The following is a 23,912-nucleotide window of genomic DNA, read 5'->3' on the forward strand; positions in this document are numbered from 1 at the left end:
AGTAAATCCAACATGGACAAAGACCTATATGTGAAACCTGAAACCATAAAAGTCCCAGAGGATAACACGGGTAGTATCTTATTTGACATTGCCTGTACAAACGTCTTTGTAGATATATCTCTAGAGGTAAGGGAAACACAAGCAAAAATAATGAGACTTTATAAAAATTAAAACCTTCCATCACCAAGGAAATAATCAACAAAACTAAAACATCAACAGAATGATATTGCAAACTACATTGGATAAAGGGTTAGTGTCCAAAATATATACAGTTATACAGCACTCAAAAAATGAGATATCTGATTAAAAATGGGCAGAAGACACGAATGGACATTTCCCAAAGGAAGACACATACCTGGCCAAGAGACACATGAAAAAATGCTCAACAATACTGATCTTCAGGGAAATACAATTCATAAGTACAATGAGATAACACATCACATCTGTCACAATGACTAAACTCAATGAAGGATGAAAGAGCAGGTGTTGCCAAGGATGTGGGGAAAGAATAACCCTCTTGCACTGTGGGTAGGAATGCAAACTGGTGCAGCCACTCTGGAAAACCACATGGAGATGTCAAAAAACAAAACAAAACTGGAAATAGAAGTACCTTACAATCCAGCAATTTCACTACAAGGTATTTCCACAAAGAATACAAAATCTTCAAAGGGATACATGCACCGTGATGTTTACAGCAGCATTTTCTACAAAAGTCCAATTACAGAAACTATCCAAGCATCCATCAACTGATGAATAAATTGAGATGTGGTATATGGAATGTAATATTATTTAGCCATAAAAACATGAAATCTTGCCATTTGCCACGAGGTGGATGGAGAGAGAGAATATTATGCTGGGTGAAATAAGCCTCTCGGAGAAAGACAAATACCCAATGATTTCACCAACACATGGCAAGAAAACAAAACAAAGGCGGGGGGGAGACAAACGGACTCTTAACTAGGAAACAAACTGGGGAGTTCCACAGCGAGGTGAGGGAATGGGTGAAACACCTGATGGGGATTAAGAAGTGCACCTGGGATGAGCTCCGGGTGATGTATGGAAGTGTTGCTCTATATTGGACACCTGAAACTAATATTACACTGTGTCTTCACTCACTGGAATTTAAATAAAAGATAACATAAGGTTAATGAGACTTACCTACCAGGTTTTCTGTATTTTTCAATCTCTTCACTAGGTTGGAAGATAACCATGAAATTTTTAAAAAAGCATGTATGATGTGTGGGACAGTTTGTGCCCTTACCTCCGTCTCTGGTTCCAGCAGGACTCGGAACATGGGTCCCAGCTCATTCTTCTAGAAGGTCGTGAGACGAGCATTTCATGTATCCACGTTCTAATTGAATGCAGCTCCCGTGCTTCTGAATTTCTGTTAGGGTTACTTCCAGGAAACAAGCCTGAATCTGGAACAAACCATCGACTGCATCTATGGGGTGATGTCGTGGGACCCCGCAATCCACAAGTCCTTTAGTAAAATACGTCTTGTTCAAAAACTGTCCGGGAAGGGGTGGAATGAAACACGGGAACAGCCCAGAAAATGCAAAGGCCTGTGCAGCTCAGCAACCAGCTTGACCAGGGAAGCCACCCGGCGCCCCCTCCTCAGCACTCAGTACAACAAGGCAGCTTCTCTCTGGCGACTCAGGAGATGCCAAGTTGCTGCTAAGCTCCCAAGGTCTCCCCTGGGGCGGGTGGCAGAACCTGCTGGAAATGCAGCTCTGCTCTCTGTACTGAGGCACCAGCAGAGGCCTGAGTCCTCTGAGAGCAATCTAAGCCCTTCCTGCTCTGAGGCGCCCTGGGTCAGAAAAGCAGATGGTGCGCCCTCTGCTGGCTATCACTGCCCAGCAGAGGAACCCCCCCCCTCCCGGTCTGTGGTGCTCCAGCTCTCTCTGCTGGCCACCATGGGAATTCCTTCAATGTTGAAGGCCCTGATTGCTCAGCTAAGAGACCGAAGGTGCTCTGGACAACTAAGCCTGTTCTCCTCGTTGGGAAGGTTTTAGTGACAGGGCCTGGGACACAAAATCTTTTCCTTCTCTTTCTTGTGAATGAAGAATGAAACCGAATTTATTAACGTAACGACATCATTTGTAATGTTTTAAGCAATATTCACAGAAAAATAGACCACCGATTTACACATGCTGAACAAGAGCTAATTTTATTTACCACCAAAATACTTAGGTTAGATAAAGAATGGACACCTTAGAGAGAGAGAGATACCAGCGTCCAGCTATGGAGTGAATGAGTCCTAGGGATACAAGGGACAGCCAATGGAAGGGAGTCAATCCTGTCATAATATTGTTGCATGCTTTCACATGATAGCTACACTTGTGGTTGAGTACAACATAATGTATAGACATATGGAATGACTACAATGTATGCCTAAAACTAACACAACAAATGTGTGAACAATATTTCAATTAAAAATAGACATCCTTTACACTATCTTTAATTTCTTCTTCTTTGCCACTAAACTCTCCTTCCTGGGGTGCTTGGGTGGCTTAGTCGGTTAAGCGTCCGACTTTGACTCAAGTCATGATTTTGCAGTCCATGAGTTTGAGCCCCGCATCGGGCTCTGTCCTGAGAGCTCAGAGCCTCGAGCCTACCTCATATTTGGTGTCTCCCACTCTATCCCCCTCCCCAGCTCGGGTTCTCTCAAAAAAAGAAACATTAAAAATGAAAAATCATTCCTCATTTAGAATCTGCGAATTTCCATTTATACCAGATTCTCTAACATCACCTTCTTGATGTTGAAAGCTTATCTGAAAAGTCACTAATAATATCTTTGATGACACATATGTGACAAGGTCAGAACGCAACTTACAGGGAGCTACACATCTGTTGTGAATTTACAGTGTGTATCCTTGGCTAATATTTCCAATGAAATGTGCTTTAGGGATACGGATGGATGAAATAATGTCCATCAGTCATATAGGTCAATTGCCTATAGGACTATTATGCCTTCAATTACTAATTGCCATCTCTTCAGAATTAAAAGAAAGCTGGGTCAATAAAATGTCTTTGAATTTGATGTAAGAGAAGACTAGGGTGTTTTAAAGGGTCCACCTACCTTCAGGATTCCTCAGATTGGTTGTGGACAGGAGGATAGCAACCTATGTTTTGGATGCACACCACTAGTCCCAGAGGGAGGATATGGACCTTATTGTCAAACATTTTTTTTAATCAATATTACTAGTCCACCTTTGCCAGATCCAGACTGCGGGACCTGGGGGCAACACAATGCCTGATGCCTGGGTTCAGAACTTGAGGAAGGCCAGCTGGTGGGGGAGGGGGGAAATCAAAAACAGAGCCTGGGGCAGTGAGGGAGATGGCCCTGGGATACCTCCCCACAGGGCAGGCTATGGAGTTTACCTGCCAAAGAGCAGCACACTCTCCATGACAGAACGTGAGGCTGAACCTCACAATTCCAGAAGAAATGAGGGCTACACATCTTTTCAATTCCAATGGCCTCTGCAGAACTTGGACCCAGGGATGTTGGAGTCTTGGGGCCATGGAACTCTGATGCCCATGATAGAAGCCCTTTCTTCCCCAGCACTCAGAGCCACTTCATACATCCCCTCTCCCCTGGCCCATCTAACCCTGTCCACATACCCGGACCAGGTCTCTACTTTCCTTCTTGTACTTCCTCTTTGTCACTGTTTCTCTCTAAACACATCTCTCTCTATTTCTTCCTTTCACTCTCTAGGGAGTGGTGTATTATACGGTGCCAAACTTTCTTCTTATACATGTGAATATCCAATTTTCCCAGTACCAGTTATTCAAAAGACTACTCTTCTCCACTGTGTATTATTGACTCCCTTGTCGAATACTAGGTGACTGTGATGCATGGGTTTAGTTTGGGCTCTCAATTTCTGTTCCATTGTCTTTTGGCTGTGCTTATGCCAGTGACATAATTGATTTCTTTGTGTTAGAATGACGCTTGAAATCAAGAAGTGTGATGCCTCCTGTTTTGTTCTTTCTTGCATTGGCTACTTGGGGTCTTTTTGTGGTTCCAAATAAATTATAGGATATGATTTTCTAATTACATAAAAATTGCATCGGAGTCTTGATAGAGATTGCACTGAATCTCTAGATGGCTTTGGGTAATATGGACATTGTATCTGTATTAATTCCTCCGAAAGTTAGACATGGGATGGCTTTTCACTGACTTGTGTGTCCTCCCCTTTCTTTCACCCAAATTGAATTTCTTCCATTCCTGCACACAGGTTTTGTAGTTTTCTGTAGAGAGATTTTCATTTCCTTGGCTAAATGTATTGCTATAATTTTTATTGTTTTTGATGCTATTGTAAATGGGATTGTTTTCTTTACTTCTTCTTAGATAATTGGGTTAATATATAGGAATGATACAGAATTTGATATGGTGACTTTCTAGTTTGGAACTTCACTGCATTTCTTGATTAGATATTAACAGATTCTTTTACATTAAACTTTTTATTTCAGTCCTTTACCTTGTTTAAAAAAAAACATGTTATTTGGGAATAGCTGACATACTATGTTACATTAGTTTCAGATGAACAACATAGTGATTGGACAAATGTATACATTCTGCTACGCTAACACAGGTGTAGCTATCATCTGTCACCATGCATCACTACTCCAGTACCATTCTCTATGTTCCCTATGCTATATCTTCTATCTGTGATTCATTCATTGCATAACCAGAAGCCTGCATCACCCAATCTCCTTCACATATCTAGGGCACCCTTTTCTTGTGCCTGATCTTAGTGGAAAATCTTTCACAATTTCACTACTGAGTATGATATTAGCTGTGGGCTTCACATACATGGCCTTTCTTATGTTGAGATATGTTCCTTCTACACAGAATTTTAAAGATATTTTTAGCACAAATGAATACCAAATATTCTCAGAACACTTTTTCTGTGTCTACTGACATCATCACATGAGTTTTCTTTTCTTTTTTAACATGTATTTATTTAGTTTAGTTTAAATGTATTTATGTATTTCTTTAGTATTTATTTTTTCAATTTTTTAATTTAAATTCCAGCTGGTTAACATACAGTGTAATGTTAGCTTCAGGTATAGGATGTAGTCATCCATCACTTACATACAACACCCAGTGATTCTCACTACTAGTGCCCTCCTTAGCCCATCACCCATTTAACTCATCCCCCAACCCACCTCCCTTATAGTAACCCTCCGTTTGTTATTTATAATTAAGAATCTTGTTTCTGGTTGATTTTCTTTCATTCAATTATGTGAGGGGTCATATTGATTGATTTGCATTTCTGAAACATCCTGCCTTTGCAGGGAAAAAAAATCCTTCATCACGGTCAATGACCCTTTTAATGTGCTGCTGAATTTGGTTTGCCTGTACATTATTGGGAATTATTCATCTATATTCATCACGGGGATACTGGTCTACAGATTTCCGTTCAGGTAATATCCTTCTCTGGCTTCCTACCAGGGTAATTCCAGTATCATGAAATGAGTTTGGTGGTGTTCATTCCTTTTGAATCAGAGAGACGACTGCTGTTAGTTCTTCTACAAACATTTGGTCAAATTCACCAGTGAATCCACCTGGTCCTGGGCTTTTCTTCCCTGGGAGAACTTCGATTACTGATTTAATTTACTTGCATTGGTTATCTTCTTGTATTGATACAGTCTTCGTTTAATGGGTCTGTGCAAACCTTCTATTTCTTCCTGGTACAGTCTTGGTAGGTTGTGTGTTTCTAAGAACCTATCCATTTCTTCTAGGCAGGCGGTTTGCTGGCATCTAATTTGGCCATAGTCCCCTCTTTGTCTCCTTTATGTTTCTTCGGTATAAGGCATAATGTCTTCTCTTTTATTTATAATTATTTTGAACTGCGTACTCTCTGTGTCTTAGCGTAGTCTATGTATAGTCTTGACAATTTTGTTTCACTCTTCTGAAAACCCCTGTTGGTCTTCTTCATATTTTCTATTGGCTTCATGGTCTCAGTTTCATTGGTTTGCACTCTCGTGTGGATTACTTTCTCCCTTTTGAGAACATTGTACATAGATTGTTGTTTTTTTCTAGTTCTTTGAAGTTAAAGGTAGGTTGTTCATTTGACTCCCAAATCTATCCTCCACGCATGCAAATCCAATGGCTCATCAGAGAACCTTCAATAGGTCTTTTCTGTCCTATTTCTCATTTTCAGAACTCTGAGAAATTAGAATCAGAAAATTTATTTGAAGACACAATAGATGAAAATTTCCCTAATGCGGGGAAGGAGACAGATCCAGAAGCAGGAGGCACAAAGAACCCCCAATATATTCAACGGAAGCAGATCCACACCAAATCATATAGTAATTAAAACCCAAAATATCGTGATAAAGAAAAATTTTCACAGCAGGAAAACAAAAGACGGCATTTACCTACAAGGGAAACCCCACAAGGTTATCACTGGATGCTTTTCAGAAGAAACTTTGAAACTATAAGTGACCAGCATGGTATGGTAAAGTTGCTAAATGGAAAACATCTGCAGCCAAAGAGAGTCTATCCAGAAAACTATCAATCAAATAGGAGGAGAGATCAAGAGGTTCCCAAATAAATACTCAGCGACTCAAAACCAACAAACCACCCCTGCAAGAAATGTTAAAGGGGACTCTTTAAGTGGAAAAGAAACACCTAAAGTGACCATATTAAAGTGCAAAATGCAGAAGCAATAAAAACGTGTATATCTGTAAAACATCAGTCAAGGTATTCACGATATGAAAGGTTTTGAAATAGGAACACTACATAGCTACAACACGGGGAGGAGAGGAGTAAAGAACCGGTTCAAACTTAAGCAACTATCAACTTAATATAGACTTCTATATGCAGAAGTGGTTAGGTACAAACCTCATAATAACCACAGAACAAACACCACTAATACATATGCAGAGTATAAAGACAAGCACTTTCAACTGTGAAATTGTGATGAAACCCAGCAAACCAAAAAAAGAGAAAGAGAAGAAAGGATCAGAAAAATTCAGAAACAACCAACATCAAGTAGTAATAGGACAAGTACATGTCTATCAATTACTTTGAATGGTAACAAAATAAATGCTCAAATCAAAGGCACTGGGTGCCAGATAGGGGCAACTGGATGGCTCAATCGCTTGAAATTTCAACTCTTGATTTCGGCTTAGGCTATGATCCCAGGATCATGGGATTGAGCCCCAATTGAGCTCTGCACTGAGCATTGAACTTGGTGAGGATTCATTCTCATTCTTATTCTCTCTCTCCCTCTTTCTCTCTTTGTCTCTCTCTTCCCCCATTCCCCCCACCCCGCCCTACCATGCCTGTGCTCTCTCTCTTCATAATAAAAAGCACTGGGTGATAGAATGAATACAATATAGGACCCATCTATTTCCTACCTACAAAAGACTAGTTAAGGAACAAAAGTATCAAAAGAAAACTGCATTAGCCATACCTGTATCAGAAAAAATAGATTTAAAAAGAAAACTGTAACAAGAGACAAAGAAGGCACTATACTAATAAAAGGTACCTTCCAGCAAAAAGATAGAACAATTACAAAGATAGAACAATCTCAGCGTTCAACCTGAGAGCATCCAAATACACAAAACAGTCCAAAACTAAAGTAAAGAATTGATAGTCATACCATCATAGTAGGGCACTTTAACACCCCAATGACATCAGTGGAGAGATCATTCCATCAGAAAATCAACAAGGAAGTAGTGACTTTGAATGATAGAGTAGACCAGATGGACTTAACCTATATATTTTAGACATTCCATCCTAAAACACCACAATACACATTCTTTTCATGTGCACATGGAACATTCCCCACACTCGATAAAATATTAGGTCATAAAACAAACCAAAACAAAATCAAACTGATTGACGTCATACCATGTGTCTTTTCAGACTATAATCCTATGAAAGTAGAAGACTACAACGAGAAAAAATATCTGGAAAAGGAACAAAACATGGAAGTTAAATAACATGCTACTAAACAATGGTTCAACCAAGAAATCAAAGACAAAATCCAAAATGGATTGCAAACAAAAGAAAATGAAAACACAGCAATCCAAACTTCTGTAAAGCAGGAAAACTGGTTCTAGCAGGGAAGTTTACAGCAATACAGGTCTCCCTCAAGAAAAAGAAAACACTGAAGTAAACTCCATGACCTTATAATTATAAAAGCCAGACAGATGACAACAAACACAACCCCCAAACAGCAGAATGATGAAATAAATTAAAGTCAGAGGAGAAATAAATAATATAAAGATTGAAAGTATGCACCACAAGGACCAAAAATGGATGAGGCAGTAAGTGAAATCTTACCAAACCGAGAGAGGGCAGGGTGATGGCGTGAAACACTCCACACCCATGCTAGAAAGGGGCGAGGCAAAAACATCCTCCAGGGCAGGAAGACAGGGGCGATAAAACGAACGCAATCCCTCACAGATGGAGGGCGGTGTCCACACATGAACATCCTCCCACTCCATTTGGGAGTGCAAACATGACCTACTTCTTGCTGTAGCCCTAACCCTAACACTCACCCAAATCCCAACACCTAAACCTAGCAGCTAACCCTAACTATAGTCCTAATACTAAACCCTGGCCCTATCCCTAGGTCTAAATCCAACCCTAACCCAACTGAGCTATAAAAGTAAACATATCCCGAACTAACCCTAACCTTCTTACCCTAATCTTAAAACTCTAATTCTAAAACCCTAACCCTAATGCTCTAACTCTACCTGCCAACACTAAAAGTATAAACCAAAACACTGACACTAACCCTAACCATAAAATGGTTACACTTTACCCAAACGCTAACACTAATCGTTACAAATCGTTAGTGGGTTACACTAACACAAACGCTAACCCCTAATCAAGTACCCTAACCCATAACCCGCACCAAAGTCCTAGACCTACTCCTCACCTTATCCCTAAACTTAACGCAAACCCTAACACTAACGCTAACACCTAACCATAACCCTACCATTTAACCCTAACCCTAAGTCTCAAACCCAAACCATAACCCTAAAACTAAGCCTAATCCAAGTCCAAAGCTAACACCTAAACATAATTCTAACTCAAAACCCTAACCCCTAACCATAACCCTAAACACTAACCATAACCCTAAACCCAACCCTAATGCATAAACCTAATTCTAGCCCCTAACACTAACACCTAACACCAACCCTAACCGTAACCCTGACCCCTACCACCAAACCCAATCCCAAACCCTAAGCCAACACACACGACACACAGGAATGGTGTCACCTCGGCACTGGTGAAGTCCCTGAACAGAACATTAACCCTAGTTAAGGATCTCTCTGGATGGGGACCCAATTCCTATCTCTGAGAACACCACAAACAAATGGCCCAAAGCGGTGCAGACTTATTTGGCATGGAACATCAAACATCATCATGACATTTCCAATGCCCGCATGATGCTGCACAAGGGGGTTGATGAGGCCCAACTGAAGATGGCACACACAGCTGGCCCTGGCTCACAAAGACTAAGCCTGAACAGCCCACTCCAATGAGGCCTACACTCAATCCTCTGGGAAGACCACTACCCTGCAAGAGTTGCAGCGCTTGGAGCTTCCTGGGACCTAACCCTAACCTTAACTGTGACACTCACATACCGCTCAAATTAAACCTCACCTCAACTCAAACCTAACCCTACACATGACCCGCACCCGTGCATGGGCCCTCATTCAGCCTTCCAGGGTGATGATGGCAATGGTGTTGCTTCAGCCCTGGCAACGTCCCTGGACCAAAACTTAACCTTGGGTAAAGCTTTCTCCTAATGGGGACCCAATTCCTAAGTCTGAGGACATGACGGACATGGGCCCCAGAAGCAGAGGAGGATAACTCAGCATGGAACCTGGAATATCACAATGTCATTTCCAAAGACCAGAAGGAGCTCCACAGGGGACTTCTTGAGGTCTAACCAAGGAGTGACCCTGGCACCCAAAACTCAGCCTGACTGGGACCCTCCTTAGACCCCTCTACTCAGCCCTGCGGGGGGACAACTGCCCTACTGGGGGTATAGTGCCACGAGCCTCCTGTGTCCAAGCCCTAATCTTAACGGTGACCCACAGTATATACGTGAACCTAAACCTCACCTCATCTTTAACACTCACCCAAAACCTGACTTGCACCATGCATGTGCCCACACATCATCGATACAGGGAGATCACAGGACTGGTGTCACTTCAGCCCTGGAGATTTCCCTGGCACAAAACCCAAATGGAGCTAAGGCTACCTCCACATGGGGACCGAATACCACAGTATGACAAGAGCACACACACTGGGTTGAGAAGCGGTGCAAGATAATTCTGTGTGAAACGTGGAACATCACCATGTCATTTCCAAAGCATGACTTCTGATGCACAGGAGGAATCTTGAGGCCTACATCCTGAGTCCAGATGTATGTGTCTGGCCTTGGAACGCAAAGACTAATGCTGATCAGTACCCTTCTGCATACCAGTCAGCCCTTCGGGGAGACAACTGCACTACTGTACATTAAAGGCTTGGAAATGCTTGGGAACTAATCTTACCCCTAAACAGAACTGTAAACTTAACCCTAAACCTAAACCTAATACAAACTCTCACACTAACTCTACACCAGACCGACAACCGCCCAAGTGCCCACATTTTAGCCCTCCATGGAACTCATGTGAATGGTGTCACTTTGGCCCTGGTGACGTACCTGGACTGCACACAAACCCTAACTGAGGCTCTCTCCCCATGGGGACTAATACCAAAGTCTGACAGCACTATGCGCTTGGGATCCAGAAGCGGTGCAGGATGACTCGGCATAGAACCAGGAACCTCACCATATCCTTTGACACAACCGGCAACAGCTTGCCGAGAGGATTCCTGAGGTCTATCCGACCAAGGGCCCAGAGAGTTGAGTGGCCTTGAAAGCCAAAGACTAGTCCTGACTGGGACCCTCCCATCTGCAATCAAATCAATATTCGGGGAGACAACTACCCTACTGTGGGTTCAGCATCTGGAGCTGCATAGGACTTAACAAAAACACTAACCCTACAGAACCCTAAACCAAATATAACCCTATATCAAACACTAACCCTACATTCCCCACCCCCCCCCCGCCGTGACATGGGCCCAGAAATCAGCCCTCAAGGGAGATCAAAAGACTGGAGTCGCTTCAGCCCTGTCGACATCCTTGGACCGAATCCTAACCCTAGCTAAGGCTCTCTCCCCATGGAGACCCAATACCAAAGTCTGACAACACCACCCGCCTGGGGTCCAGAAGTGGTGCAGAATAACTCAGCATGGAACCTACAAACAAAACATGTCCTTTACCAGGCCCAGCTGCAGCTGCCGGAGAGAATTCCTGAGGCCTCGCCAACCAGGGACCCATAGAGTTGTGTGTCCATGGAAGCCAGGGAATGATCCTGACCGGTACCCTTCCTTGTGCCCTCAACTCAGTCATTCAGGCACACAACTGCACTGCTGTGGGATCAGCGCCTGGAGACTCCTGGGAACTAACCCTAACTATAACCCTAACCGGAACACTACACTAAAACCTAAGCCGGCCTCAAACCCTAACCCTATACTTTAGCCGCAAGTTCACATGGGCCCTCACTTCAGTCCTCGAGGGAGAATATGAGACTGGACTCGCTTCGGCCCTGGCGACGTCCCTGCACTGAACCCTAATCTTAGCTAATGCTCTCGCCCCATGGGGACCCAATACCAAAGACTGACAACACCACATGCCTGCAGTCCAGAAGTGGTGCAGTGTCACTCGGAATGGAACATGGAAACTCACCATATCATTTCTGGGCCAGGCTGTAGTTGACCGAGAAAATTCCTGAGGCCACCCCAACTGAGGGACAATAGAGTAGTGTGGCCTTGGAAGCCAAAGAAGGACCCTGACCGGCTCCCTAACTTGTGCCCACAACTCAGCCTTCGGGGAGACCACTGCACTGCTGTGGGTTCAGCGCGTGGAGACTCCTGGGACCTAACCCTAACGCTAACCCTACCCTGAAACGGAACCCTCCACCGAAACCTAAGCCTGCCTCGAACCCTAACCCTGCACTTGAGCCGACATGTGGCAAGGGCCCTTATTTCTGCCCTCGAGGGAGATCACAAGAACAGAGACGCTTCGGAACTGGCAACGTCCCTGGACTGAACCCTAACCCTAGCTAAGGCTCTCTCCCCATGGGGACCCAATACAAACGTCTTCCAACACCACGCACCTGCGGTCCAGAAGCGGTGCAGGCTCACTAGGCATGGAACCTGGAAGCTCACCATGTCGTTTCCCAGGCCCGTCTGCCACTGCCCGAGAGGATTCCAGAGGCCTCCTCAACCAGGGGCCAAGCGACGTATGTGGCATTGGCAGCCAAAGCCGGATCCTGAACGGCACCCTCCCTTGTGCCCTCAACTCAGCCCTTAGGGGAGACCACTGCCCTGCTGTGGTTTCGGCGCCTAGAGCCTCCTGGGACCTAACCCATACCCTAAATCTACCCCGAACCGGGACCCTCCACTGAAACCTAAGCCTGCCGCGAAACCTAACCCTGCACATGAGCCACCTTATGGCTTGGGCCCTCACTTCAGCCCTCGAGGGACATCATGAGACCGGAGACGCTTCTGCCCTGGCGACGTCCCTGGACCGAACTCTAACCCAAGCTAAGGCTCTCTCCCCATGGAGACCCGAATCCAACGTCTAACAACAGCACACACCTGGGGTCCAGAAGCACTGCAGGCTCACTCTGCATGGAACCTGGAAGATCACCATGTCGATTCCCAGGCCCAGCTCCAGGTACCCGAGAGGAATCAGGAGGCCTCCTCGGCCTGGGGCCCATCAACTTGTGTGGCCTTGGCAGCAAAGACGGGTCCTGACCGGCACCCTCCTTGTGCCCTAAACTCATTCCTTTGGAGAGACCACTACCCTGCTGTGGGTTCGGCGAATGGAGCCTCCTGGTACCTAACCCTAACCCTAAACCTACCACAAACCGGGACGCTCCACCGAAACCTTGGCCTGCCTCGAATCCTAAACCTGCACTTTAGCCGCCTCAGAGCATGGTCCCTCACTTCAGCCCTCGAGGGAGATCACGAGACCAGAGTCGTTTCGGCCCTGCCGACGTCCCTGGAACGAACCCTAACCCTAGCTAAGACTCCCTTCCCATAGGGACACATTTCCAACGTCTAACAACACCATGCGCCTGGGGTCCAGAAGCAGTGCAGCTCACTCAGCATGGACCCTGGAAGCTCACCATATCGGTTCCCAGGCCCGGCTGCAGCTGCCCGAGAGGATTCCGGAGTCCACCACACCAGGGACACATCGACGTGTGTGGCCTTGGCAGCCAATGACTGATCCTCACTGGCACCCTCCCTTGTGCCCTCAACTCAACCCTTCGGGGAGACCACTACCCTGCTGTGGTTTCGGCGCCTGAAGCCTCCTGAGACCTAACCATAACCCTAACCCTACCCCAAACCGGGACCCTCCATCGAAACCTAAGCCTGCCTCGAACCCTAACCCTGCACATGAGCCGCCTTGTGGCAAGGGCCCTCACTTCAGCCCTCAAGGGAGATCAAGACACCGGAGACGCTTCTGCCCTGGCGACGTCCCTGGACCGAACCCTAACCCTAGCTAAGGCTCTCTCCCATGGGGACCCAATTCCAACGTCTAAAAACAGCAGACACCTGGGGTCCAGAAGCAGTGCAGGCTCATTCTGCATGGAACCAGGAAGCTCACCATGTCGTTTCCTGCCCTGGCTACAGGTGCTTCAGAGGATTCCGGAGGCCTCCTCGGCCAGGGACCCATCGACGTGTGTGGCCGTGGCAGCCAAAGACGGATCCTGATCGGCACCCTCCCTTGTGCCCTCAACTCAGCCCTTCAGGGAGACTACTACCCTGCTGTGGTTTTGGCGCCTGGAGCCTCCTGGGACCTAACCCAAACCCTAACCCTACACCGACACGGGACCCTCCACCAAAACTTAGCCTGCCTCGAAGCCTAACCCTGCACATGAGCCGCCTTGTGACAAGGGCCCTCACTTCAGCCCTCAAGGGAGATCACGAGACAGGACTCGCTTTGCCCCTGGCGACGTCCCTGGACCAAACCCTAACCCTAGCTAAGGCTCTCTCCCCATGAGGACCCAATACCAACGTCTGACAAAACCACGCGCCTGGGGTTCAGAGGCCGTGCAGACTCACTCGTCATGGAACCTGGAAGCTCACCATCTCGTTTGCCAGGCCCAGCTGAGGTGCCCGAGAGGAATCCGGAGGCCTCCTCGGCCAGGGACCCATCGACGTGTGTGGACATGGAAGCCAAAGACGGATGTTCAGTGGCACCCTCTCTTGTGTCCTCAACTCAGCCCTTCAGGAAGACCACTACCCTGCTGTGGTTTCGGCGCCTGAAGCCTCCTGGGACCTAACCCATACCCTAAATCTACCCCGAACCGGGACCCTCCACCGAAACCTAAGCCTGCCTCGAACCCTAACCCTGCACTTGAGCCGACTTGTGACATGGGCCCTCACTTCAGCCCTCGAGGGAGATCACGAGACCAGAGTCGCTTCGGCCCTTTTGACGTCCCTGGACTGGACCCTAACCCTAGCTAAGGCTCTCATCCATAGGGGACCCAAGACCAACGTCTGACAACACCAGACTCCTGGTGTCCAGATGAGGTGCAGGCTCACAGGGAATGGAACCTGTAAGCTCACCATATCGTTTCCCAGGCCCGGCTGCAGCAGTCTGAGAGGATTCCAGATGCCACCTCAACCAGGGGCCCATCGACGTGTGTGGCTTTGGCCGCCAAAGACGGTTCCTGACCGGCACCTTCCCTTGTGCCCTCAACTCAGCCCTTTGGGGAGACCACTGCCTTGCTGTGGGTTCGGTGTCTGGAGCCCCCTGGGACCTAAACCTAACCCGAACCCGAACCGGGACCCTCCACCGAAACCTACGCCTGCATCGACCCTAACCCTGCACTTGAGGGACATGTGGCATGGGCCCTCACTTCAGCCTGCGAGGGAGATCACGAAAACAGAGTCGCGTCGGCCCTGGCGAAGTCCCTGGACCGAACCCTAACCCTAGCTAAGGCTCTCTCCCCATGGGGACCCAATTCCAACGTCTGACAACACCACGGGCCTGGGGTCCAGAAGAGGTGTAGGCTCACTCGGTATGGAATCTGAAAGCTCACCATGTTGTTTCCCAGGCCCGGCTGCAGGCGCCTGAGAAGATTCCCGAGGCCTCCTCAACCAGGGGCCCACTCACGTCTGTGGCCTTGGCAGCCAAAGACGGATCATTACCGGCACCCTCCCTTGTGCCCTCAACTCAGCCCTTCGGGGAGACCACTGCCCTGCTGTGGGTTCCATGCCTGGAGCCTCCTGGGACCTAACACTAACCCTAACCCTACCCCAAACATGGACCCTCCACCGAAACCTAAGCCTGCCTCGAAGCCTCACCCTGTAATTGAGCCGCCTTCTGCCAACACCACATGCCTGGGGTCCAGATGCAGTGCAGGCTCACTTGGTATGGAACCTGGAAGCTCATCATGTCATTTCCCAGGCTCAGCTGAAGCTGCCCGAAAGGATTCCGGAGGCATCCTCGCCCAGGGGCCCTTCGACGTGTGTGGCCTTGGCAGCCAAAGATGGATCCTGACGGGCACCCACCCTTGTGCTCTCAACTCAGCCCTTCGGGGAGACAACTGCCCTACGGGGGGTTCGGGGTCTGGAGCCTACTGGGACCTAACCCTAACCCTAACCCTACCCCGTACCGGGACTCTCCACCAAAACCTAAGCCTGCGTCGAACCCTAACCCTGCACTTGAGCCGCCTCTTCCATGGTCGCTCACTTCAGACCTCGAGGGAGATAACAAGACTGGAGTCGCTTCGGTCCTAGCGACTTCCCTGGAGCGAACCCTAACCCTAGCTAAGGCTCTCTCCCATAGGGCCGCAAGACCAACGTCTGACAATACCAGGCGCCTGGCGTCCAGATAAGGTGCAGGCTCACCCGGAATGGAAACTGTAAGCTCACCATGTCGTTTCCCAGGCCTGGCTGCAGCTGCCCGAGAGGTTTCCAGATGCCACCTCGACCAGGGGCCCATCGACGTGTGTGGCTTTGGCAACCAAAGACAGATCCTGACCGGCACCTTCCCTTGTGCCCTCAACTCAGCCCTTCGGGGAGACAACTGCCCTGCTGTGGGTTCGGCGTCTGGAGCCTCCTGGGACATAACCCTAACCCTAATCGCACCCCGAATAGGGACCCTCCACCAAAACCGAAGCCTGCCTCGATGCCTAACCCTGAGACACCATGTGGCATGGGCCCTCACTTCAGCCCTCGAGGGAGATCACGAGACCGGAGTCGCTTCGGCACTGGCGACGTCCCTGGACCTAAACCTAACCCTAATTAAGGCTGTCTCCCCAAGGGGACCGAATACCAACGTCTGAGAACATCACGTGCCTGGGGTCCTGAAGCGGTGGAGGCTCACACGGAATGGAAGCTGGAAGCTCACCATGTCGTTTCCCAGGCCCAGGTGCAGCTGACCGAGAGGATTCCGGATGCCTCCTCGACCAAGGGCCCATCGACGTTGTGGCCTTGGCAGCCAAAGACGGATCTTTACCGGCACCCTCCCTTGTGCCCTCAACTCAGCCCTTCGGGGAGACCACTGCCCTGCTGTGGGTTCGGCGTCTGGAGCCTCCTGGGACCTAACCCTAACCCTAACCGTACCCCGAACCGGGAGCCTCCACCAAAACCTAAGCCTGCGTCGATCCCTAACCCTGCACTTGAGCAGCCTTGTGACATGGGCCCTCACTTCAGCCCTCGAGGGAGATCACGAGATCGGAGTCGCTTTGGCCCTGGCAACGACGCTGGACCGAAACCTAACCATAGCTAAGGCTGTCTACCAAAGGGGACCAGGGTACAACGTCTGACAACACCACATGCCTTGCGTCCAGAAGCAATGCAGGCTCACCCGGACTGGAACGTAGAAGCTCACCATGTCGATTCCCAGGCCCGGCAGCAGCTGCCCAAGAGGATTCCGGAGGCCTCCTCGACCAGGGGCCAATCGATGTGTGTGGCCTTGGCAGCCAAAGACGGATCTTTACCGGCACCCTCCCTTGTGCCCTCAACTCAGACCTTTGAGGACACCACTGCACTTCTATGGGTTCGGTGCCTGGAGCCTCCTGGGACCTAACACTAACACTATCCTTACACCGAACCTAGACCCTCCACCGAAACCTAAGCCTGCCTCGAACCCTAACCCTACACTTGAGCTGCCTTGTGGCATGGACCCTCACTACAGCCCTCGAGGGAGATCTCAAGACCAGTGTCGCTTCGGCCCTGGCGACGTCCCTGCACCGAACCTAACCCTATCTAAGGCTGTCTCGGCAAGGGGACCCAAATCCAACGTCTGAGAACACCACGCACCTGGCATACAGAAGCCGTGCAGGCTCACCCGGCATGGAACCTGGATGCTCACCATGTCGTTTCCCTGGCCCGGCTGCAGATGACCGAGAGGATTCCAGAGGCCTCCTCGACCAGGGCCCAATCACGTGTGTGGCCTTGGCAGCCAAGACGAATCCTGACCGGCACCTTCCCTTGTGCCCTCAACTCAGGCCTTTGGGGAGACCACAGCTCTGCTGTGGGTTCAGCGCCTGGAGCCTCCTGGGACGTAACCCTAACCCTAACCCTAACCCTTCCCTGAACAGGGACCTCCACCGAAACCTAAGCCTGCTTCTACCCCTAACCCTGCACTAGAGCTGCCTTGTGGCATGGGTCCTCACTTCATCCCTCGATAGAGATCACGAGACTGGAGGCGCTTCGGCCCTGGCGATGTCCCTGGACCGAACCCTAACCCTAGCTAAGGCACATTCCCCATGGGGACCCAATTACAACGTCTGACAACTCCACGTGCTTGGGGTCCAGAAACGGTGCAGGCTCACTCAGCATGGAACCTAGAAGCTCACCATGTCCTTTCCTTGGCCTGACTGCAGCTGCCTGAGAGGATTCCGAAGGCCTCCTCAACCAGGGGCCAATGGACGTGTGTGGCCTTGGCAGCCAAATACAGATCCTGACTGGCACCCACCCTTGTGTCCTAAACTCAGCCTTTTGGGGAGATCACTGCCCTGCTGTGGGTTCGGAGGGTGGAGCCTCCCTGGACCTAACCCTAAACCTCAACCAACTCCGAACCAGGACCCTCCATCAATACCTAAGCCTGCCTCGAACACTAACCTGCACTTGAGCCTCCTTGTAGCATGTGCCCTCATTCCACCCTCAAGAGAGATCATGAGACAAGAGTCACTTAGGCCCTGGCGATGTCCCTGAACGAACCCTAACCCTAGCTAAGGCTCTCGCCGCATGGGGTCCCAATTCCAACGACTGACAACACCACGCCCCTGGTGTCCAGAAGCGGTGCAAGCTGACGTGGCATGGAATCTGGAAGCTCACCATGTCGTTTCCCAGCCCCGGTTTCGGCTGCCCAAGAGGATTCTGGAGGCCTCCTCGACCAGGGGCCCAATCAGGTGTGTGGCCTTGGCAGCCAAATACGGATCCTAACCCGCACCCACCCTTGTGCCCTCATCTCAGCCCTTTGGGAGACCACTGCCCTGCTATGGGTTCAGCGCCTGGAGCCTCCTGGTATGTAACCCTAACCCTACCCAACCCAACCCAACCCAACCCCGAAACAGGACCCTCCGTCGAAACCTAAGCCTGTTTTGAACCCTAACCCTGAACTTGAGCTGCCTTGTGGCATGGGCTCTCACTCAGCCCTCGAGGGAGATCACGAGACCGGAGTCGCTTTGGCCCTGGCGAGGTCCCTGGACCGAACCCTAACCCTATCTAAGGCTCTCTCCCCATGGGGACCCAAAACAACGTCTGACAACACCACGTGCCTGGTGTCCAGAAGCAGTGCAGGCTGACTCACCATGGAACCTGGAAGCTCAACATATCGTTTCCCAGGCCCGGCTGCAGCTGCCCGAGAGGATACTGGAGGCCTCCTCGCCCAGGGGCCCATCGACCTGTGTGGCCTTGGCAGCCAAAGACTGATCCTGACCAGCACGCTCCCGTGTGCCCTCAACTCAGCCCTTCGGGGAGACCACTGTCCTGCTTTGGGTTCGGCGCCTGGATTCTCCTGGGACCTAAACCTAACCCTAACTCTACCCCGAAGTGGGACCCTCCACAAAAACATAAGCCTACCTCGACCCTCACCACACACTTGAGCCGTCTAGTGGCATCGAACCTCACCTCAGCCCTCGAGGGATATACGAGACCAGGGTCGCTTAAGCCCCGGCGACGTCCCTCGACCGAACCCTAACCCTAGCTAAGGCTCTCTCCGCATGGGGACCCAATACCAACGTCTGACAACACCACGCGCCTGAGGTCCAGAAACAGTGCAGGCACATTCAGCATGGAACCAGGAAGCTCACCATGTTATTTCCCATGCTCGGCTGCAGCTGCCCGAGAGGATTCCGAAGGCCTCCTCGACCAGGGGCCCATCGACCTGTGTGGCCTTGGCAGCCAAAGACTGATCCTGACCATCACGCTCCCGTGTGCCCTCAACTCAGCCCTTCGGGGAGACCACTGTCCTGCTTTGGGTTCGGCGCCTGGATTCTCCTGGGACCTAAACCTAACCCTAACTCTACCCCGAAGTGGGACCCTCCACCAAAACATAAGCCTACCTCGACCCTCACCACACACTTGAGCCGTCTTGTGGCATCGACCCTCACTTCAGCCCTCGAGGGATATACGAGACCAGGGTCGCTTAAGCCCCGGCGACGTCCCTCGACCGAACCCTAACCCTAGCTAAGGCTCTCTCCGCATGGGGACCCAATTCCAACGTCTGACAACACCACGCGCCTGAGGTCCAGAAACAGTGCAGGCTCATTCAGCATGGAACCAGGAAGCTCACCATGTTATTTCCCATGCTCAGCTGCAGCTGCCCGAGAGGATTCCGAAGGCCTCCTCGACCAGGGGCCCATCAACGTTTGTGATCATGGCAGCCAAAGACGGATCCTGACCGGCACCCTCCCTTGTGCCCTCAACTTAGCCCTTCAGGCAGACCACTGCCCTGCTATGCGTTCAGTGCCTGGAGCCTCCTGGCACCTAACCCTAACCCTAACCCTTCCCCGAAGTGGGACCCTCCACCGAAACCTAAGCTTGCCTCGAAACCTAACCCTACACTTGCGCCGCCTTGTGGCATCGACCCTCACTTCAGTGCTCGAGGGATATCCGAGACCAGAGTCGCTTCGGCCGTGGCAATGTCCCTGGACCGAACCCTAACCCTAACTAAGGCTCTCTACCCATGAGGACCCAATTCCAACGTCTGACAACACCACACGCATGGGGTCCGAGCGGTGACTCAGCACGGAACCTGGAAGCTCACCATGTCGTTTCCCAGGCCCGGCTGCAGCTGTCCGAGAGGATTCTGGAGGCCTCCTCGAACAGGGACCCATCGACATGTGTAGCCTTGGCAGCCAAAGACTGATCCTGATCGGCACGCTCCCTTATGCCCTCAACTCAGCCCGTCGGGGAGAACACTGCCCTGCTGTGGGTTTGGCGTCTGGAGCCCACTGTGACCTAACCCTACCATGACCGGGGACACTCCACCAAATCTAAGCCTGCCTCGCACCATAACCTGGCACTTGAGCCGCCTTGTCGCAAGGGCCCTCACTTCAGCCCTCGAGGGAGATCACGAGACCGGAGTCACTTCGGCCCTGGCTATGTCCCTAGACCGAACGCTAACCCTAGCTAAGGCTCTCTCCCCATGGGTACCCAATTCCAAAGTCTGAGAACACCATGCACTTGGGGTCCAGAAGTGGTGCAAGCTCACTCGGTATGAAACCTAGAAGCTCAACATGTCGTTTCCCTGGCCCGGCTGCCGCTGCCCAAGAGGATTCCGGAGGACTCCTCGACCAGGCGCCCATCGACATGTGTGGCCTTGGCAGCCAAAGAATGATCCTGAACGGCACCCTCCCCTGGGCCCTCATCTCAGCCCTTCGGGGAGACCACTTCCATGCTGTGGGTTCGGCGCCTAGAGCCTCCTGGGACCTAATCCTAACCCTAACCCTACCCCGAAGCGGGACCCTCCAACAAAACCTAAGCCTGCCTAAGCATGCACTTGAGCCGCCGTGCTGCATGGACCCTCACTTCAGCCCTTGAGGGAGATCATTAGACCGGAGTCGCTTCGACTGTGGCTACGTCCCTGGACCGAACACTAACCCTACCCAAGGCTCTCACCCATGGGGACCCAATTCCAACGTCTGACAACACACGCGCCTGGGGTCCAGAAGCGGTCCAGGCTCACTAGGCATGGAACCCGGAAGCTCACCATGTCGCTTACGGGGCCCGGCTGCAGCTGCCCGAGAGGATCCCGGAGGGTCCTCGACCAGGGGCCCATCGACGTGTGAGGGCCTTGGCAGCCAAAGACTGATCCTGAAGGCACCCTCCTGTGTGCCCTCACCTCAGCCCTTCGGGGAGACAACTGCCCTGCAATGGGTTCGGCGCCTGGATTCTCCTGAGACCTAACCATAACCCTACGCCTAACCCTACACCGAACCGGGACCCTGCACCGAAAGCTAAGCCTGCCTCGCATCGTAACCCAACACTTGATCCGCCTTGTTGAATGGGCCCTCACTTCAGCCCTCGAGGGAGATCACGACAGCAGAGTCACATCGGGCCTGGCGACGTCCCTGAACCGAAACCTAACCCTAGCTCAGGCACTCTCCCCATGGGGACCCAATTCCAACGTCTGACAACACCTCGTGCCTGGGTTCCAGAAGCGGTGCAGGCTCACTTGGAATGGAACCTGGATGCTCAGCATGTCGTTTCCCAGGCCTGGCTGCAACTACCCGAGAGGATTCTGAAGGCCTCCTCGACCAGGGGCCCATCGACATGTGTGGCCTTGGCAGCCAAAGACTGATCCTGACCAGCACGCTCCCATGTGCCCTCAACTCAGCCCTTCGGGGAGACCACTGTCCTTCCGTGGGTTCGGCGGCTGGATTCTCCTGGGACCTAACCCTAACCCTAACTCTACCCCGAAGCGGGACCCTCCACTGAAACCTAAGCCTGCCTCGAACCCTAACCCTACACTTGAGCTGTCTTGTGGCATCGACCCTCACTTCAGCCCTCGAGGGATATCCAAGACCAGAGTCGTTTAGGCCTTGGCGACATCCCTGGACCGAACCCTAACCCTAGCTCAGGCACTCTCCCCATGGGGACCCAATTCCAACGTCTGAGAACACCACGCACCTGGGGTCCAGAAGGGGTTCAGGCTCACTCGGCTTGGAACCTGGAAGCTCACCATGGAGTTTTCCAGGCCCGGCTGCAGCTGCCGGAGAGAATTCCGGAGGTCTCCTCGACCAGGGGTCAATCGACGTGTGTGGCCTTGGCAGCCAAAGACGGATCCTGACCGGCACCCTCCTTTTGCCCTCAACTCAGCCCTTCGGGGAGACCACTACCCTGCTGTTGGTTCGGTGCCTGTAGCCTCCTGGGACCTAACCGTACCCATAAAGCTACCGTGAACCATGACCCTCCACCGAAACCTAAGCCTGCCTCGAACCCTAACCCTGCACCTGAGCTGCCTTGTGGCATGGGCCCTCACTTCCTCCCTCGAGTGAGATCACGACCGGGGTCGCTTTGGCCCTGGCAACGTCCCTGGACCAAACCCTTACCCTAGCTAGGCTCTCTTAGCTAGGGACCCAATACCAAAGTCTGACTACACCACGCGCCTGGGGCCCAGATTCCATGCAGTGTCACTCGGCATGTAACCTGGAACCTCACCATGTCGATTCCCAGCCCCGGTTTCAGTTGCTGGAGAGGATTCCTGAGTCCTCCTCAACACGGACCCAGAGAATTGTGTGACCTTGGCAGCCAAAAACTGATCCTGACCTGCTCCCTCCACTGTGCCCTCAACCGAGCCATCCGGGGACACCACTGCCCTGCTGTGTGTTTAGTGCCTGGACTTTCCTGGGACCTAAACCTAATCCTAACCCTACCTGAATCGGTACTCTCCAATGAAACTTAAGCCGTCCTGGAACCCTGACCTTGTACTTGGACAGTCCGTCACAAGGTCCCTCACTTCAGCCCTCCAAGGAGATCATTACACTGGAGGCCCTTGGGCCCTGGCGACGTCCCTGGACCGAATCATAACCCTAGGTAAGGCACTCTCCCCATGGGGACCCAATACCAAAGTCTGAGAACACCACCCACACTGTGTCCAGAAGCAGTGCAGGGTCACTCGGCATGGAACCTGGAAGCTCACCGTGTCCGTTCCCAGGCCTGGCTACAACTGCCCGAAAGGATTCCTGACACCTACCCAACCAGTGTCTCATGGAATTGTGTGGCCTTGCAAGCCAAAGATTAATCCTGACCTGTACCCTCCCTTGTGCCCTCAACGTAGCCCATTTGGGACACCATTGCCCTGCTGTGGTTTCAGCACCTGGAGCCTCCTGGGTCCTAACCCAAACCCTACTCTTAATCAGAACCCTCAACCGAATCCTAACCTGATCATGAAACCTTATCAAACATTTTACCCTCGCGGTGTCCTGGTCCCTTACTTCAGCCCTTGAGGCAGATCATGAGACTGTAGTTGCTTTGGCCCTTGCAGCGTCCTGGACCAAACCCTAACCCTTGCTCAGACTCCCTTAAAATGGGGACACAAGGCACAAATCATAAATCTTCTATGAGAAAAATTTAAGAAACCCAAAGAAATGGAAAACTTTTCGTGCTCATGTATTAGAAGAACAAACATTGTTAAGATATCAATACTAACATAGCAATCAACACATTCAATGCAATCCCTATCAAAATAACATGAGCTTTCTTCACAGAGCTAGAACAAACAACCCTAAAATGTGTGAGGAGCCAGAAAAGACACCAAAAGCCCAAGTCATGTTGAAAAAGAAAACAAAGCTGGAGACATAACTATTTTGGATTTGTGGTGTATTAGAAAGCCACATTCATCAAGACAGTATGGTAC

At 50.6% G+C, this 23,912-nt stretch overlaps 1 long non-coding RNA gene across 1 annotated transcript in view; it reads right to left on the minus strand.

The window, feature by feature from the left end:
- Nucleotides 1-23,912, minus strand: part of LOC109260859 (uncharacterized) — a 72,946-nt gene that overhangs the window by 42,042 nt on the left and 6,992 nt on the right. Inside the window, exon 2 of the long non-coding RNA XR_008421501.1 lies at nucleotides 1,262-1,418. This is a non-coding gene — a long non-coding RNA (uncharacterized LOC109260859). The remainder of the gene's footprint in view (nucleotides 1-1,261; nucleotides 1,419-23,912) is intronic.

Source organism: Panthera pardus, unplaced genomic scaffold, assembly GCF_024362965.1.
Source record: "Panthera pardus isolate Hobbes unplaced genomic scaffold, ASM2436296v1 HiC_scaffold_13, whole genome shotgun sequence".
Classification (NCBI taxonomy): Eukaryota; Metazoa; Chordata; class Mammalia; order Carnivora; family Felidae; genus Panthera; species Panthera pardus.